We start from the raw sequence: 18870 nt of genomic DNA, 5'->3' as shown, positions 1-18870 counted from the left end.
GTTTCATTCAATTTTCATTGCTACATGTAATCAAGAGGATAAGGTGGTTTTTTCTATCAGCATAATATCCTTTCTATGCTCATCAATTCTCATTGCTACAAGCAATCAAGAGGGTACTGTGGTTTTTCCTATCAGTATAATATCTTTTTCTATGCTCATCCAAACAAAAAAGATGACATTTTAGCCCAGCACAAAAAGTCACAGTTGAATTAAAGTTGGTAAAATATCATCATTCACTTACATTAGAAGGTATAGTGGTATAGTTTTCCAAAGCTTGTTTTCAGACTTCAGATAAACTCTACTCTTAAGGATCACACAATATTATAGACCAGATGATCTAATATTTAATATAAATAAAATACTTTGGTAAGAGATAAGTCACTGAAGTCATAGGTCAAAGAAATCCACTGATGCTTTCTTTTATAAAAAGGAATAATAAAATAATAAATTACAAGAAAGTATTTTTATATTATCTTGTAAATTTTTTATGCAGCACACTGAAGTATTTCAACACTGATCAAATCTGCCAATTAACATTTCCATTTCCTTTTTTTTTATTAAACTTTTATTTAATGAATATAAATTTCCAAAGTACAGCTTCCCCCCTCCCATAACTTCCCTCCCGCCCGCAACCCTCCCCTTTCCCGCTCCCTTTCCCCTTCCATTCATGTAAAGATTCATTTTCAATTCTCTTTGTATACAGAAGATCAGTTTAGTATATATTAGGTAAAGATTTCAACATTTTGCCCATATAGCAACATAAATTGAAAAAAAAACTACCATTGGATTACTAATTATAGCATTAAATAGCAATGTACAGCACATTAAAGACAGAGAACCTACATAATTTTTTTTCAAATTAATTAATTTTCTATGCCATTTCCATAACACCAGGTTGTTTTTTTTTTTTTTCATTTCCAATTCTCTTTATATACAGAAGATCACTTCAGTATATAATTAGCAAAGACCTCATCAGTTTGTGCCCACACAGAAACGCAAAGTATAAAAATACTGTTTCAGTACTAGTTATAGCATCACTTGGCTTTAGACGACACATTAGGGACAGATCCCACATGGGGTGTAAGTACACAGTGACTCCTGTTGCTGATTTAACAATTTGACACTCCTGTTCATGGCGTCAGTAATCTCCCTAGGCTCTAGTCATGAGTTGCCAGGGCTATGGAAGCCTTTAGAGTTCGCTTTGATCTTATTCCGATAGGGTCATAGTCAAAGTGGAAGTTCTCTCCTCCCTTCGGAGAAGGGTACCTCCTTCTTTGATGGCCCCGTTCTTTCCACTGGGATCTCACTCACAGAGATCATTCATTTAGGTCTTTTTTTTTTTTTTCCATGATATCTTGGCTTTCCATGCCTGCTATACTCTCATGGGCTCTTCAGCCAGATCCGAATGCCTTGAGGGCTGATTCTGAGGCCAGAGTGTTGTTTAGGACATCTGCCATTCTATGAGTCTGCTGTGTATCCCACTTCCCATGTTGGATCTTTCTCTCCCTTTTTGATTCTATCAGTTAGTATTAGCAGATACTTGTCTTGTTTGTGTGATCTCTTTGACTCTTAGACCTATCAGAGCTATCAATTGTGAGCTGAAATTGATCACTTGGACTAGTGAGCTGGCATTGGTACATGCCACCTTGATGGGATTGTGTTGGAATCTCCTGGCACATTTCTAACTCCACCATTTGCGGCAAGTCAGATTGAGCATCTTCCAAATTGTACATCTCCTCCCTCTCTTTTTCCACTCTTAAATTTAACAGGGATCACTTTTCAGTTAAAATTTAAACACCTAAGAATAATTGTATGTTAATTACAGAGTTCAACCACTAGTACTAGAACAACAACAACAACAACAACAAATACTAAAAAGGATAAAGTATTACATTGTACATCTAAAGTCAGGACCCGAGCTGATCAGTTCATTGTTTCTTATAGTGTCCATTTCACTTAACAGGTTTCCCCTTTGGTGCTCAGTTAGTTGTCACCGATCAGGGAAAACAAATGATATTTGTCTCTTTGGGACTGGCTTAATTCACTCAGCATGATGTTTTCCAGATTGCTCCATCTTGTTGCAAATGACCGGGTTTCGTTGTTTCTTACTGCTGTATTCTATGGAGTACATGTCCCATAGTTTCTTTTTCCAGTCTACTGTTGATGGGCATTTGGGTTGGTTCCAGGTCTTAGCTATTGTGAATTGAGCTGCAATAAACATTAATGTGCAGATGGCTTTTTTATTTGCCAAATTAATTTCCTTTGGGTAAATTCCAAGGAGTGGGATGGCTGGGTTGTATGGTAGGGTTATGTTCAGGTTTCTGAGGAATCTCCAGACAGACTTCCATAGTGGCTTAACCAGTTTGCATTCCCACCAACAGTGGGTTAGTGTCCCTTTTTCCCCACATCCTCTCCAGCATCTGTTGTTGGTAGATTTCTGAATGTGAGCCATTCTAACCGAGGGAAGAGAAAGGGCATCAAACATAGAAAGCAGGAATTAAAATATCCATAGTTGCAGATTACAAGATGTTGTATGTGGAATAAAACAAAACGGTGCACCAAAAAGCTGTTAAAACTAATAAGCCAATTGATTAGTTTCAGTTTATAAAATCAATGTACAAAAAAGTAGCATCTGGATGCACTAATAATGAATTTGCCAAAAGACAATCAAAAAGAAATCCAATTCAAAATACTTGCAAAATATCAAATAGAAAAAATTTAACTGAAGAAGTGAAAGATCTCAACAAAAATTATAAAACACCTTTCAAAGAAATTATCAAGGACACACACACATACACAGAGTTGCAAATATGGAAAACCATTCCTTTGGCCATGGATTGCAAGTATTACTATGATTTAAATATTTTTATTACATAAAACAATCTAAATATTCAAAACGACCCTTGTCCAAATTCCAATGACATCTTAATAGAATGAGAAAAAAACAACAATCCTAAAAATTCACATGGAGCCAACCACACAAGACTCAGAATAGCCAAAGCAATCCTGAGTGGTGAAAACAAAAACAACATCAAAAATAAGTTGGAGGCATCACAATGCTTGATTTCAAAGCACACTACAAAGCTATAGTAATTTAAACAGCGTGGTACTGGCATAAAAACTGTCATATAGATCAATGGAATAGAGATCCCAGAACTTAATCCATACACATTTAGCCAACCTATTTCTGACAAATTTTCCAAGAATATACATATAAAAAGTATAGTCTTTTCAATAACTGTCATAGATGGATGTATCTATGTAGAAGAATTAGGTTCCTATATCTCACCATATAAAAAATCAACTCAAGACAGATCAAAGACTTAATTGCAAGACCTAAAATTAAAAAATCGCTGGGAGAAACATTGGGGGAAGACTTCAAGACACAGGTATAGGTGATGATTTCTGAGTAAGACCCCCAAATTGTAGACAACAAAAGTAAAGCTAAACAAATGAGATTATGTCAAACTCAAAACTTTCTGTACAGCAGAGATAACAATCAATTGAACAAGACACATCTAACAGAATGGGAGAAAATATGTATAAGCTACTCTGACAAAGGATTAATATGCAGAATCTATCAGCAATTCAAAAAACTCAGCATTAAAAAAATAACCAATCTAGTCAATAAATGCAAAGGATCTGAATATACAGTTCTCTAAAAATACAAATGGCAAAAAAAATAAATGAATAATGGCTCAATACCCCTAGTCATTAGTGAAAAGCAAATCAAAACGACAATGAAATATCAAAGGCTATTGCTAAACAGAGAGTAACAAAAGCTGGCATACCCAGGGAAATTATACTTCAAAAACATAAATTGAAGACAAAAATAGAGAAATAATTGATAGGTCTGTATTACAAGAAATTCTTAAAAATCTAAATTTCAGGTTAACAGGGAATATTTCTGGTTCGCAGCACAGATCCATAGGAAAGAATGAAAGACGTAAGAAATGTTAAATTGGGACCGGTGTCATGGTGTAGTGGGTAAAACCGCCTCCTGCAGTGCCAGCATCTCATATGGGCAACAGTTTGAGTCCCAGCTGCTCCACTTCTGATCCAGTTCTCTGTTATGGCCTGGGAAAGCAGTAGAAGATGGCCCAACTCCTTGGGCCTCTGCACCTGCATGGGAGACCCAGAGGAAGCTCCTGGCTCCTGGCTTATTATCAGCCCAGCTCCAGCCATTGAGTCCGACTGGGGAGTGAACCAGCAGATGGAAGACCTCTGTCTCTCTGCCTCTCCTCCTCTCTCTGTGTAATTCTGACTTTCATATAAATAAAACAAATCTTAAAAAAAGAAATGTTAAATTTATGGATAAACTGTGTATCTTCTTACATCTTAATATTTTTAATTCATATGAGTGCTTATAGAAAAATATTATCTTGATTTGTATAGTTTATAATGTATATAGGTGTAGTATAGAAAAATAATAATAGCATAAAGGGTGGAGGAAATGGACATATTGGTGCAAAGATGCTATTATTTAAGAGAATACTATCTAGCATATTGTGGTCTAATAAAGTTACATTTTGTAATCTCAGGTGTAACCACATCAAAATTAATTTTAAAAAATTCTTGGTAACCAATAGAGGAGTTAACAAGGCATAAAATTATATTTTAAAAACTCAATAGAAAATAGTTAAAACTAGATAAAAATACAAGATACATGGCAAATGCATAGAAAATTATCCCCTGAGAAATAAAGCTATCAGTGATTTCATTAAAAATAAATAAGCTAAAAATTTAAAATAAAAAGAACCTGTAAGACTAGGTTAAAAAAACCAAGTATATGCTAACTATACAACATGTGCATCAAAAGCATAAAAAGGTCGAAGCAATGAATGGACAAAGTATACCAACGAAACAGTAATCATGATGACCTACAGTGGCTGTGTTAATAACAGATAAAAACATACTCAACAGGCCATCACTCTGGCTTAATGGGTGAAGACATCTTCTGCAACGCTGGCATCCCATCTGGCTGCTGGTTTGAGTCCCACTGCTCCTTTTCTGATCCAGCTCTCTGATATGGCCTCAGAAAGCACTAGAAGATGGCCCAATAACTTGGGCTCCAGCACCTAAGTGGGGGACCTGGAAGAAACTCCAGGCTCCTGGGTTCTGATTGGCCCAGCTCCAGCTGTTATAACGATTTGGGGAGTGAGCCAAAGGATTTAAAATCTCTTTCTCCCTCTCTTCTGCTCTCTCTCTCCTTCTGCCTCTGTAACTCTGCCTTTCAAATAAATAAATAAATCTTTAATAAAAATATATTCAAGAAAATAAATAATAGTAGTAAAAGATATAGCTAAGAGAGGATCAATATGACAGTAATATAAAAAATCTAAACATATATATCTAACAATATAATCTCAAAATACATGAAATGAAATCATAAAGTTGATAGGAGAAATATGAATTTGATTACAAAGTGGATAATGTTACTCATACAGCAGTTAGTAAACAAATGAGTAGAATATCAGCAAGAGTACATAAACAAACACTTCTAGCTTCTATACTTAATTTTAAAAATATACAAATGGAGGAAAAGAAAACTGGCATGACCTGTTATCTTCCCTTTCTAAATCTGTCCTGTGATCTTTGCCTTTCAAGTCCTGACTGCTTAATTAGCCTAGATCTCTTGTTTCTGTAAGCATTTAAGATTGATAAACACTCTAGTAGCTTTTAAGGCACTCCATTCAGCTCAGTTTCTAGTTTTGCAACTCTATACTACTTATGTATCTGCAAATGTCTAAAGAAAAACAGTAGTATAACGTAAGTGCACATAAAAACATTTATTTTCTCAGGTATGTTTGCTTTTCTAATATTAGTTGTATTGGTAACTCTCTTGGGTTTCCTCCAGATTTTTTTAAGTGTGTGGCTTATTTTTTCCACTAAGTATATTACATGTTTTCCCATATATGTAGTAGTTAATACAGAATACAAAATATGTAAAGGAATGAAACAGACATGTTGAGATTTGATTGTTGTTTTTAGCCCTGTTTATAATCCTGTGAGCTCTGGTCTTTCTATTTTTTTTTTAATTGTTGGATATTATGGCTGGTGGTGCAATATGCTCCATAGAGTGGACTGAAATTAACTTTTTGCAAAAATTAAATAAAAATAAAGAAAAGTAGCAAGGAGATTGAAGAAGGGAAAGAAGGAAGGAGGAAAGTATTGTTATCTAAGAATTGTACTTATGAAATGTGTTCTTTATATTAATAAATTTTTAAAAATATCTGGCTTTTATAGATACTATCTGAAGGAATGACAGTCTGTAATAAGAATACAACACTAAGGAGCACACAGGTGTAGTACAGAGTACCAACTGCCTTTGCAGTTAAACCAGAAAATGCTTTTCAGAAGCACTCACAATGAGGATCACATTGGTCCAGGATCTTTGCTTCAAATAATTTTATCAACTTCACCAAAACATAAGTATTTTATCAGGCTTTCTCTTCCCACATAAATTAGATTTCTTTTATAGATACTCATGTTTATAGATTTTATTTTTATATAATAGTTAGTTCTGTTTGTTTTTTCTGCTAAAATTTCCCAAAAACTTAGTGCCTGAGCACCATATTTATGAAGTTACTTGTTTTGCAGCCATATATAAAAGCTGCTTTAAGCATCAGTCACATGTTAACATTCCATTACTTGGAGTAGGGGGCAGGGCTTTGGAAGAGGCTGGTCTCAGGACCACAAAACATTAAAATGATTTAGTATTTTAGAAAAATGCACATTAGAATGTATTTAATTTAATTACATATGCAAAGAAATAAACAACACTTTCCAAAGGAATAGAACATAATCCAAGATTTTCTTAACATGACATACACAATGTCTTATTCTCCAAGATATCTGGACACATGAATAATAGTTTATGTGATCCATTTGCAGCAAAAATGCAATCAAGAGAGAATGACACATATGTTGGGACTAGAATTAAATTCTTAAGAGTTATCTTAACAATTCAAATTTCAAAATCATAAAACTAATAAAATTTAAACTTTAGAATAAAAATAACAGAAATAATTATATAACTCCATTAAGATCAGAATGACAAAGAAAATATTTTAAGAAATAATTATAAAAAAATGTTCCCAGTTTAAAGAAAGATGTGGGTTTTCAAAAGAAATTAAATCCTGTCATTCGCAACAAAATGGATGCAACTGAAAAACATTATACTTAGTGAAATAAACCAGTCCACAAAAGACAATGTTCTCCCTGATCTGTGGAAACTAACAGAGTACCTAAAGGGTAGTCTAGAGACGTGAAATGGATAATTTAAGATGCGATGACACCCCTTGCCGCAACTGTTGAAGAACAGTTTTTTTCTTTTTTTCTTTTTCCAAACTATTTGTTGAACTCTTTACTTAGCATAGGGTTAGTCTTATGTGTATAAAGTTAATTGAATATAGATCTTAGTAAAAAAAATAAAAAAAAAGAATGGGAATAGGAGAGGGAGGAGGAAGAAGGGTGGGAGTGTGGGAGGGAAGGAACGTAGGGTGGGAACAATCACTATGTTCCTAAATTTGTATTTATGAAATACATGAAGTTTATATGCCTTAAGTAAAAGATTTCTAAACTAAAAAAATACATGAAGAGATAAAAAAAGAGACAAAAAAATTCTAAAAGTTCAGCAGATTCTGGGAAGGATAAACACAATGAAAACCATTACTCAGCACATCAAAATCAAACTGTCAAGAATCAAAAATCAAAGCCACAGGAATACAATAATTTATATCTGGGAATGAATCTGTAAAGATTCATAGATTTTTATCTTTAAAAAAGAGCAGAGGTAGATGAATGTGTTCTTCAATAAATGAATTCTGTATACTTATGATAATGTTCTATTTCTTGATAATGGCTTGTATATTGTGTATTCAGATGTATGCGTTTTTTGAGATTCAGTGAAAATATATTAAAATTTGTTCACTCAAGTATATGTAAATTCTATATTTAAAAGCTATAAAATATAGGTTTTTTAAAAAGATTTATTTATTTACTTGGTATCCAGAGTTACAGAGAGACAGAGAGACAGAGACAGAGGCTAGAAAAGGAGAAAGAGAGAGATCTATCCATTTGTTCACTCCTCAGATGGCCACCACAGCTGGACCAGGGCTGATCTAAGGCCAGTTTCCATGAGTATTTTCCAGGTTGCCCACATGTGTTCAGATGCACAAGGACTTGGGGCCATCTTTCACTGCTTTCCCAGGCCCATGAGCAAGTAGCTGAACTGGAAGTTGTGCAGCCCAGACTCAAACCAGCACCCATATGGGAATTCAGCACTGGGAACAGTAGCTTTACCCACTACACCACAGTGCTGGCCCCTAAAATGTCATTTTTATCCAGTGATATTCTTATTTTAATATTTAGAGGGATGAGTGCCATGAATTTACATTGAAATGACTCCAAAATACAAGATACAATGAAGGGTGGATAAAAGAATGGATTAATCTTTCTAAATATAATAAAACAAATCTAGGAAAATGTAATTGGCAAAATATAGCTAGCAGATATTTGGGTGTTAATAGTAATATTTTGTCAATATTTTTAAAAAGGTTTAAATCAAAAATTGTGCAAATTAAAATACCTCATTTGATGTAAGCATCTACAATCAGCCATGCTAAAAATGCCCCGTCCAGTATTGAAGGCCATGGGTCCATGCCACACAATGTAATTCCACTAAACACCTCTTCACAGATTTACAAAATCTTCTAGCTTTTTTACATGTTTCTGAGAACAAACTGAATTCTGACTAGCCCATCAAAATATATTAATCTCCTTCTGATTTAGTACTATGAAAGATACTTTTTGTGTTTCATGTTTTCATTTGTGACATACTGAAGAATATTTCAGTTAACACAATGCAGTAAACAGAATGCAACAGCTGAAGTCAGAAAAATAATGCATTGAAACAGGCTGGGGCTGTGACTCAGCCAGTTAAGCCATCTCCTACAGGGCTGGACTCCCATATTGGCACTGGATCCAGCCCCAGCTACTCCACATCCTATCCTGTTCCCTGCTAATATGCATAGAAATGCAACGGAGGAATGATCAAGTCTCTGGCACATTGTCACCCACGTGGGAATAGGCTAGTGAATGAGATTCTCTCTCTCTCTCTCTCTCTCTCTCTCTCTCTCTCTCATGCTCTGTGTGTGTGTGCATGTAACTCTGCCTTTCAAATAAATAAAACTTTTTTTAAAAAAAATGAATTGAAATGTATGTTAAAGCTTATGACATTTCAGCTTGGAGACCAGGGCAAAGTAAGTTGCTAGTTTCTCTCTCTCTCTCTCTCTCTCTCTCTCTCTCTCTCTCTCTCCCTCTCTCTCTCAGATGTAGACCGGAGGTAAAAATGCTGAACCTACAAAATGGCTGTGAAAATGAAATGTGATAATGGTACTGGGAAAATTCCATCTACACAACCCAAAGTATAAAATATGACTCCCACCTTATACCTTATAAAATAATCAACTCAAAATGGATCAAGGATTTATTATTTTTTTTAACCTTTATTTAATGAATAGAAATTTCCAGTGTACAGCTTATGGATTACAATGGCTTCCCCCTCCCATAACTTCCCTCCCACCCGCAACCCTCCCCTCTCCCGCTCCCTCTCCCCTTCCATTTGCATCAAGATTCATTTTCAATTCTCTTTATATACAGAAGATCAATTTAGTATAGATTTCAACAGTTTGCACCCACATGGAAACACAAAGTGAAACATACTGTTTGAGTACTAGTTATAGCATTAAATCAAAATGTACAGCACATTAAGGACAGAGATCCCACATGAGGAGCAAGTGCACAGTGGCTCCTGTTGTTGACCCAACAAATTGACACTCTAGTTTATGGCGCCAGTAACCATCCTAGGCTGTCGTCATGAGTTGCCAAGGCTATGGAGGCCTTCCAAGTTTGCCGACTCTGATCATATTTAGACAAGGTCATAAAAGACAGAGTGAGGATAGTAACCAATGATCCTAAGAGTGGCATTTACCAGGTTTGAACAATTATACAGCATTAAGTGGGGAAGAGGACCATCAGTACACACAGGTTGGGAGTAGAGCCATTGGTGGTAGAGTAGAGGTTATGATTACAAAGGAATGAGGCCCAAGTGCACTAGACAGGGCCTAGAACAAAGGACAGAGTCATTATTAGAGGAGCTAAGAAAGGTGCTGTCTAAGCTACAATTAAGTTTTCTGATTTAGAGGCAAATAGAACCTGATAGAAGGGGCTTGATAATAATCTGGTGGGCTTTAGGCCTTGTAAATTCAGAGGCCCAGACCTATCTATCTCTTCACATGGGGTATATCCTAAGGGAGGTGTGAACCTCCTAGGGGAAGGCACTCTGTTGACTTTCATTGCTTGGCTGGCCTGGGAGGAGAGCTGGCCAGGTAAATGCAAGGGGAATCTCTAACAAGAAATTTACAGTTCTGCCTGCAATGTTGCTGACCCTACTTGACCATACCCTCAGCTGCAGTGGTCACTTTGGAAGTTGGGCTGAGTGAAGGGCTTTTCAGCTTAGAGCCAATAAGACCTGTGGCTCTGACCTGGGCATCCTTCGACTCCAGGGCAGGTCCATTTCCAGTGATCCAACTCTTGGCAGAGCTGCCAGGGCTCTTCACAAGCTGACTTCTGCTGAAGCCCAGGCTTACCACATTGAAAGCCACTGCAGTGGACTGGCCTGTTGGGTCTGCTTGAGGGCAGATCACTGTACAGATCAGCCATTAATAGGCCTGCCACCCATTGCTTCTGATGCAGAGCTTTCTTTTCCTCTTGGTTTGTGTTAAAGCAGACCAGAGGATGCAAGTCAAGGGAGTGCCCAAGTCCCATCTCTAATCTTCGGTGGCCTGAACTACAAGTCTATAGTCATAGGCATGTTCTGTAGTAGTTTTTCTAAGGTAGACAATGCCCATGAGGAAAATTATATTCTCACTTTAAAACTTTCTTTCCCTTTATTCTGAAAGGGAGGTTTTTTCTACTTACTGTGTACTTCACTGATGGCGAAGTGAATCTAGCTATGAGATTATTATTTAAGTTCTTATTTTGGCTATGCTATTACAGAAAAATGTTAGCCATCTCTATTATAAGGTCTAAAGATTAAATTGTGCATCCTACAGATTCCTTCATAATAGAATTATTTTCCTAACTTGAAGAGAATAGAGAAATGAAAGAACAAGTTGGGCTTAGAATAGAGAAATGAGGGAGCAAGTCCTAGATCGCTTGTTGACAACAGCAATATCACATGAATACTTAGCAAACCGTTTCAACCATTAGATAACAATTTAAGAAAACATTTACCAGAAGGTCCAATGCCTTCTATAAATTTTAAGAATCATGTATTTGAAAACACCTCTTAAATATCTAACATGGTGTAGTTTGTTTAGCCAGTAAACTTAAGCACAACCATAGAAAATGTTTTTAGTTTCTTTCTACCAACACGTTTAAAACATATGATACACACATTCAGGTCCCACAAATTAAAATGTATCTTTGATTGATTTTAGCAGCTTAAATTTATGGACAATCTTATCTATAAGCCATTTAAAATAAAACTCTTAATAAAATTTCCCCATGTGGACATACAATATGTACACACATATAATATAGCATAATAGACCAATATAGCAATTTTAATAATAGCTTTTAAAATCTTTAACTCTTTTTGTAGATTGCCAATTGATTTGAATTGCTTTTTCTTTTTAGTAACCTCAGTTAACCATACTTTTTCTCAGTTGGTACTGTTAATACATTATTGGCTTCATCTGTTTACAGAGCCATCCCAAAGTACTGAATACAATAGAAGTGCCTGGAAAAAGTCCATAGGAACCTATAGGAGGACAGCTAAACACAGAACCAACAACCCTTTAGTTTTATGAGCAGCACATCATATATAACTGTGGATGACAAAAGACTTTAAGTCGCCATGTTTAAAATTATAAACTCATCAACCAACAAGAGGCACTTGCTTACTTCACAGTATTTTTGAAAGCACCTGTAGGATTTTAAAAGCATTTAACCCTTTAGGCCTCTGGGGCTTTCTCATTAAGATAACTATCATGTCTAGTAACACAAGATCATTAGACTTTTTAATTCTCAAACATTTGTATTAATAGCATTTTCCATTATAGAAACTTAAAGTCTGGTACCACATCACATCTTGACAGTCATTCTAATATCATCCAAATAGCCTGATTAGTTGGTGTCTCTATAAGATGAGAGACATAGGTCCTTCGATTTTTTCAGTTGGGCCCAAACTGGAAAAACCAAAGTCCAGGATTTACTGGAAATTTTAGAGACCAGATTGTTTGAAACTTTGATTTTTCGAATGCCTGTCAAGAATGCCAAGAAGGCTCAAAATCCAAAATATCTGGTTGAAATAAGATTTCTTAAAATCATGACATAACATAGACCAAATTTGATCATTGTTACAAGGTGATTATTCAAATTTTTGAAAATAAGCACATATTTAAATAACCCATATCTCTTAATAAAAATGCAGCTGTTTTTGAACAATTAGAATTTAACAGACAACAAGAGAACATAATAGATTACTTTAACACATTGCTTTAACAGAGCATCAGAGTTTAATTCTATGTCAAAGAGAAATTGAGCTTCCTGTGATCTTTTACTGTGAGGTTTCCTTCCTTTACCTTCTTTCATATTGGTGACCATGTTTCTGTGTTTCTGTGTGTAACACATCTTTAAGCATCTTTTGCAGGGCAGGATGAGTGGCAACAAATTCTTTCAGTTTCTGTTTGCTATGAAAAGCCTTAATTTCACCTTCATTCACAAATGAGAGCTTTGCAGGATATAGTATTCTGGGCTGGCAGTTTTTCTCTCTTAGTACCTGGGCTATGTCTCGCCATTCCCTTCTAGCTTGTAGGGTTTCTGATGAGAAGTCTGCTGTGAGTCTAATTGGAGATCCTCTGAGAGTAATTTGACGTTTCTCTCTTGCACCTTTTAGGATCTTTTCTTTATGTTTCACTGTGGTGAGTTTGATTACAACATGTCGTGGTGAGGATCTCTTTTGGTCATGTTTATTAGGGGTTCTATAAGCTTCCTGTACTAAGATGCCTCTGTCCTTCTCCAAACCTGGGAAATTTTCTGCTAGTATCTCACTGAAAATGCCTTCTAATCCTTTCTCCCTCTCCATGCCTTCAGGAACTCCTAGAACCCGAATGTTGGGTTTTTTAATAGTATCCTGTAGACTCCCGACAATATTTTTTAGATTTCTAATTTTCTCTTCTTTTCTTTGGTTTGCCTGTTTCCTTTCCTGTTCTCTGTCTTCTAAGTCTGATGTTCTCTCTTCTGCTTCGCCCATTCTGTTTTTAAGGCTCTCTAATGTGTTTGTCATTTGATCTATTGAATTCTTCATTTCATTATGATTTCTCGTCACTATCAGAATTTCTTGTTCCACTAGTTGTTTCATTTCATTTTGATTCCTCCTTAATATTTCACTTTCACGAGAGATATTTTCTATCTTGTCCATTAAGGATTTCTGTAGTTCAAGAATTTGTTTTTGAGAACTTCTTAATGTTCTTATCAATTTTTTGAGATCCGCTTCTTGCATTTCTTCGATCTCATCATCTTCATAATCTTGAATTGGGGTGTCTTTTTCATTTGGGGGTGTCATAGTGTCTTCCTTGTTCTTGTTAGCTTGGTTTTTGCGTTTGTTGTTTGGCATGTTGGAGATATTTGGTTTCTTCACTGTGGTGTTTTTTCTTGTTACACTATGGCTCTAGATTAAGTGGACTGTCTGCTTTCAGTGGAGCCTTAGAGGCTTGAGATGAGTGTGGACTGAGAGCTGTGTTTGGTTCCTCAGGGTTGAGGGTGTCTCAAAGATGACATTCCCAGGTTAGGTGTGGTAAATCTCTCTTTCTTTTTTTGATTTAAAAGGGAAGTAATTCCGCACAGCTGAACGTAACTGTAGGTAGTTAGCAGGCAAATGATATACCCACAGGAGCCAGAGATCGGAAGCTCTTTCCCAAGGACCACACAGGGAATCTCTGCTGCCCTCAGTGTGGGCTCCAATTCTCCTGCAGTCTCCCACTGGGTTGCCAAGTTAGATGCTAATCTCCTGTTATTTCACCCCTCCCCCCAGAGTCAGGTTTTTCTGCTAGGCTCAGGGCTGGTGCAGACCTGAGGTCGCCCTGCTTATGACCAAAATGGCGCCTGCTCTGTCTTGCTCGCCTTTGATAGGTGAGCGGAGAGAGAAAAACTTGTGTCTGTATCGGTCACTTTTTTTATTTTTTTCCTATCTCTCTTCTAGTTAGCCTGGTGAACTTTTCCCCATAGAGTTTCAAGCCTCGTTCCCTCTAGCCTCCTCTTTCTGCTTGCCCGCTGGTATCTCGGGCTATTGAGGTTCGGCTCACCTCGCGTTCCAGCGCTGGTGTGTTGAGTCTGCCACTGGTGTCCCGAACTTGGGCTCGCACGCTCTCCACGCAGGTCCACTGTGAATCACTAGTTCCGGAAGAGTTTCCTCTGCTGTTTCATCCCCTACTCTTCCTTGACCCTGCAGTATCTCCATTTATATTAAACTTTCTCTCCCCCTGGACTAATAGTGTGCTCCCTGCCTATTCCGCCATCTTGCTGCTCCCCTGGATCAAGGATTTAAATCTATGACCCGATACCATGAAATTACCAGAAGAAAACCACAAAGAAACTCTGTAAAACACTGGCATACGCAGACATCTTGGAAAACATCCCAGAAACACAGACAAAAATAGACAAATGGGATTATATCAAGATAAGAAGCTTCTGCACAGCAAAAGAAACAGTCAGCTAAATGAAGAGACCACCAATAGAACGAAAGAAAATATTTGCAAACTATGCAACTGACAAAAGATTAATATCCAGTATCTATAAAGATCTCAAGAAATCCAACAACAAAAAATGAACAATTCCATTAATAAATGGCAAAGAGGGCAGTGTTGTGGCACAGTGGGTTAAGCCACCATCTGCAGTTCACGCATCCAATTTGTGTGCAGGTTTGGGTCCTGGCTGTTCCACTTCCAATCATGTGCCTGGGAAAGCATCAGAGAATGGCCCAAGTCCGTGGGGCCATGCACCCATGTCAGAGACATGGATGGAGTTCTTGGCTTCTGGCTTCTAAGTGGCCCAGCTCTGTCCATGAGGCCATTGCTAATTTGGTGAGTGAACCAGCAGATGGAAGATATTTTTTCTCTCTCTCTCTCTTCCTCCCCTGTAATTCTGACTTTCAGATAAATAGCTAAATCTTAAAAAGAGAGAAAAAGAAATGTGTTACAGACATGAACAATTTTCAAAGAATGAAATGGATAAAATCCAAATTGCAAACAGACACATGAAAAATGCTCAGGATAATCAGATATCAGGAAAATGCAAATCAAACCACAATAAGATATCACCTCAACCCAGTTAGCATGGCTATCATCCAAAATCAAGAAAAAATAAATGCTGGTGGGGATGTGTGGAAAAAAGGCACCCTAATCCACTGCTAGTAGGAGTGTAAGCCAGTACAACCATTATGAAAGACAGTAGGACTATTCCTCAAAAATTCAAAAATAGATCTACCATATGATTCAGTCATCCCACTCCTGGGAATTTTCCCAAAGGAAATGAAATCAGAATATGAAAGAGTTTTTGTACCCCTATGTTTATTGCAGTTCCATTCACAATAGATAAAATATGGAATCAATTCAGCTGTTCATCCACTGATGACATAATAAAGAAAATGTGATGCATATCACATTGAGATCACCATGGAATGTTACTCAGCCATAAAAGAGAATGAAATTCTGTCTTTTGCAACAAAATGAATTCAACTGTCCCGGTTGCTCCTCTTCCAGTCCAGCTCTCTGCTGTGGCCTGGGAAGGCCGTGGAGGACGGCCCAAGTGCTTGGGCCTTTCATCCACATGGGAGACCAGGGGGAAACACCTGGCTGGCTGTAATGGCCATTTAGGTGGTGAACCAACGGAAGGAATACATTTCTCTCTGTCTCTCTCTCTTTCACCGTCTAACTCTGCCCATTAAAAAAAAAATGGACACTCTAAACATGAGAATTTTGTGCATTTCTCAAAGTATACAAAAAACCTTTTATTTTTTTAAAGATATATCTATTTATTTGAAAGGCAGAATCACATAGAGGCAGAGAGAGAGAGAGAAAGAGAGAGAAAGAAAGAGAGAATCTTCTGTCTGCTATTTCACACCCCAAATGTGTGAAATAGCACATTTAGTGGCTGGAGCTGGGCCAATCCAAAGCCAGGAGCTTCTTCCACGTCTCCCACATGGTGCAGGGCCCAAGCACTTGGATGATCTTATACTATTTTCCCAGACAAATGAGCAGGGAGCCGGATTGGAATTGGAGCAGCTGGGACCTGAACTGGCATCTATGGGATACTGGCACTGCAGGTGCTGGCATTATCTGCTATACAACAGCACCAATCCACCAAAATCTTTTATTAAATAGTTTCATTAACATAAGCAATTCCAGTACCAAGCCCCCATAAAGAGTGCTATCACAAAATTCCAAAATAGCTTTGAGGAAATAGAATGTGAAAATGAAACGTGCTAGAAACTCTATTAACAGTCTCATTGTAAATTCATTGATGTGATGTTTTTATCAGACTAAGGCAGATCTCTGGAGATTACAGTACAGTACAGTGTTTAAGAACAATAAGAATCCATTGTATACTTAAAAATAATCTTTTACTACTTCATAGACTCAGATTTAAATTCAGCCACACAGCTCCTTTAATGAGAGTAATATAATTAAGTGAAATTCCTTCAGTATAGAAATAAGCGCTAGGGAGATATGTGGACCTTCTCAATCCTAGAGAGTCGCACCAGGAGTTTGATGACACAGACTTTCATTTATGACAAGGGGTAATTAATCTTAGTGAGTGAGAATTTGTACTTCATGAGTTCATCAACAGCCTCCTTCTCTGCTGTTGTGGACACTCTATTTATGTGTCCAGAGTTTCAGTTGCTTGGTGTGGGGGTCAATAATTAAGATCAACTGCTAAGGGGATCCTCCACTGTGTTGTTTGGTGCCAATTCTATTGCAAATGCTTTCAAGTTGGCATTACAATGAGATACACTTCTCAGATACCTTCATATTTACCCGCTTGTCTTTACTCTAATACTATTTGTCTCTTATTTCCTAGTCCTTTTACTAGGAGCCCGAGATAAACCAGCTGTGCTGCTAGCAAGTGGCTAGGATCTGTGTATATTCCAATATTGGGCCACATCTTCCAGAGAGAAAGCTAATTATCTATATACTGTTAAAAGCTTCACTTGTTACATTTTACCACTTTTACTGTTCTTCAAGATCACCCTAATCATGGCTGCAACATAGCCACTGTTCATTTTACACTATTATTTCCCATTCCATAAACCATGCTCAAGCTTTTCTCCCTCTTTTCAGCTGATTAAATGGAAATCCTAAAAAGTTACACTTAAAACACTGGGAAGGGGGTACTGGCCCAACTAGGTGCTAAGATGCTCTCTGCTACTTTCTCATGCAACTTACTGATGTAGTCTAATCTGATCAGACTTGATAGCAAATGTAGGGTTTCCATTTCATGGTGGAATTTTCTTAGGCCAAATCAGTTAGTATCCTCTCATGCACAAGGATCAGTTAATCACTGATGCATAATAAAGGATTCATGACCACTTGTTGCTTCCTTGTTAAGGATCTTTATCAGGGCCCAATAACAAAGTAAGAGTTGCTTTCAAAGGTAGATATAATCTATTACATTTATGATTAGGTTTCAGTAGTAGTAAAGTTGTTTTACTTCAGGGCTTTAGAAGCTATCCTTATGATCCTACCAATGGGGCTTTTCATAAACTCTACACACCTTATTTGCACAGGAACAATACTCCCAATACATAGAGTCTGCAGGATATTATAGTCTAAGTGGCTCGATCCACGACAGCCTGGACGACTACAGGGACCTTTACTACTCCAAACTCAAAACAGCTGTATGTCTTTTGTGTCACTCAGTATATGGGTGACAGTAATATTCTCAGGTGCAGAATTAGATGCCTTCGGAACCTAAAGAGGTCTATTTCTTTAGGTAGCCATTTTGCTTCCGCTTTTATGTAGAGGAATATAAATTCAACAATTTGCTGCTTATTTTGGCTTGGGTATTGTGATACATCCGTAATCACTCTATCTCATTACTGAAGTGGCGGTCCCCAAATCCTCATAGCATTGATTTCCCACCTTCTAGAGAAAATGTCTCTTACTGAGGCCTCGAAGGTACCAAGCTTCTCATTCTTACCTTGTCTTATCAGCATGATGCCACAGATGTCATGGATCAATATTTTTTGTTGGATAGCCAGGTGGTCAAGATTTGTTTATTAAATATTACGGTGAAAGAAGAATTCACCCCACCTTAGAAAAAACTGTAAATAAATATTATTGACTATTCCACATGAAAGAAGATAATTTCTAATTCTCTTTCAAACAGAATATAAAATAATGTGTTCACCAAATCAATAGCCCCATGCCAAGTATTGGAGGCCTGATTAATCTGCTTTAGCCACACACATCAATTATATACAAAGCTATCACTTAAACCTTTAGTAATCCACCAGCATTCTCCAGGATCAATCCAGTTCTGTACTTGTCAGACTGGCAAATTTAAATGGAGAAAGGTTGGAAACCATCAGCACTGCAGCATTTAGGCCTTTAATGGAGGAAATAAATTTTGTCATCCCCTTGGGATGCAATATTGTTATGACCTTACTGTCTGTGATTGAACTGGAGGCTGTTTTCAGAGCGTTTTCATTTGGCCTTCCCCACTAAGGAGGTTACTCCAATAATCAACTATGCTAATGTTAGTTCCTGTGTTCCACTTAGTCACTGGGGAAATGACCAGAAGACG

This window comes from Lepus europaeus, chromosome 14, assembly GCF_033115175.1.
Source record: "Lepus europaeus isolate LE1 chromosome 14, mLepTim1.pri, whole genome shotgun sequence".
Classification (NCBI taxonomy): Eukaryota; Metazoa; Chordata; class Mammalia; order Lagomorpha; family Leporidae; genus Lepus; species Lepus europaeus.
Note: the sequence above shows the minus strand (reverse complement) of the source record.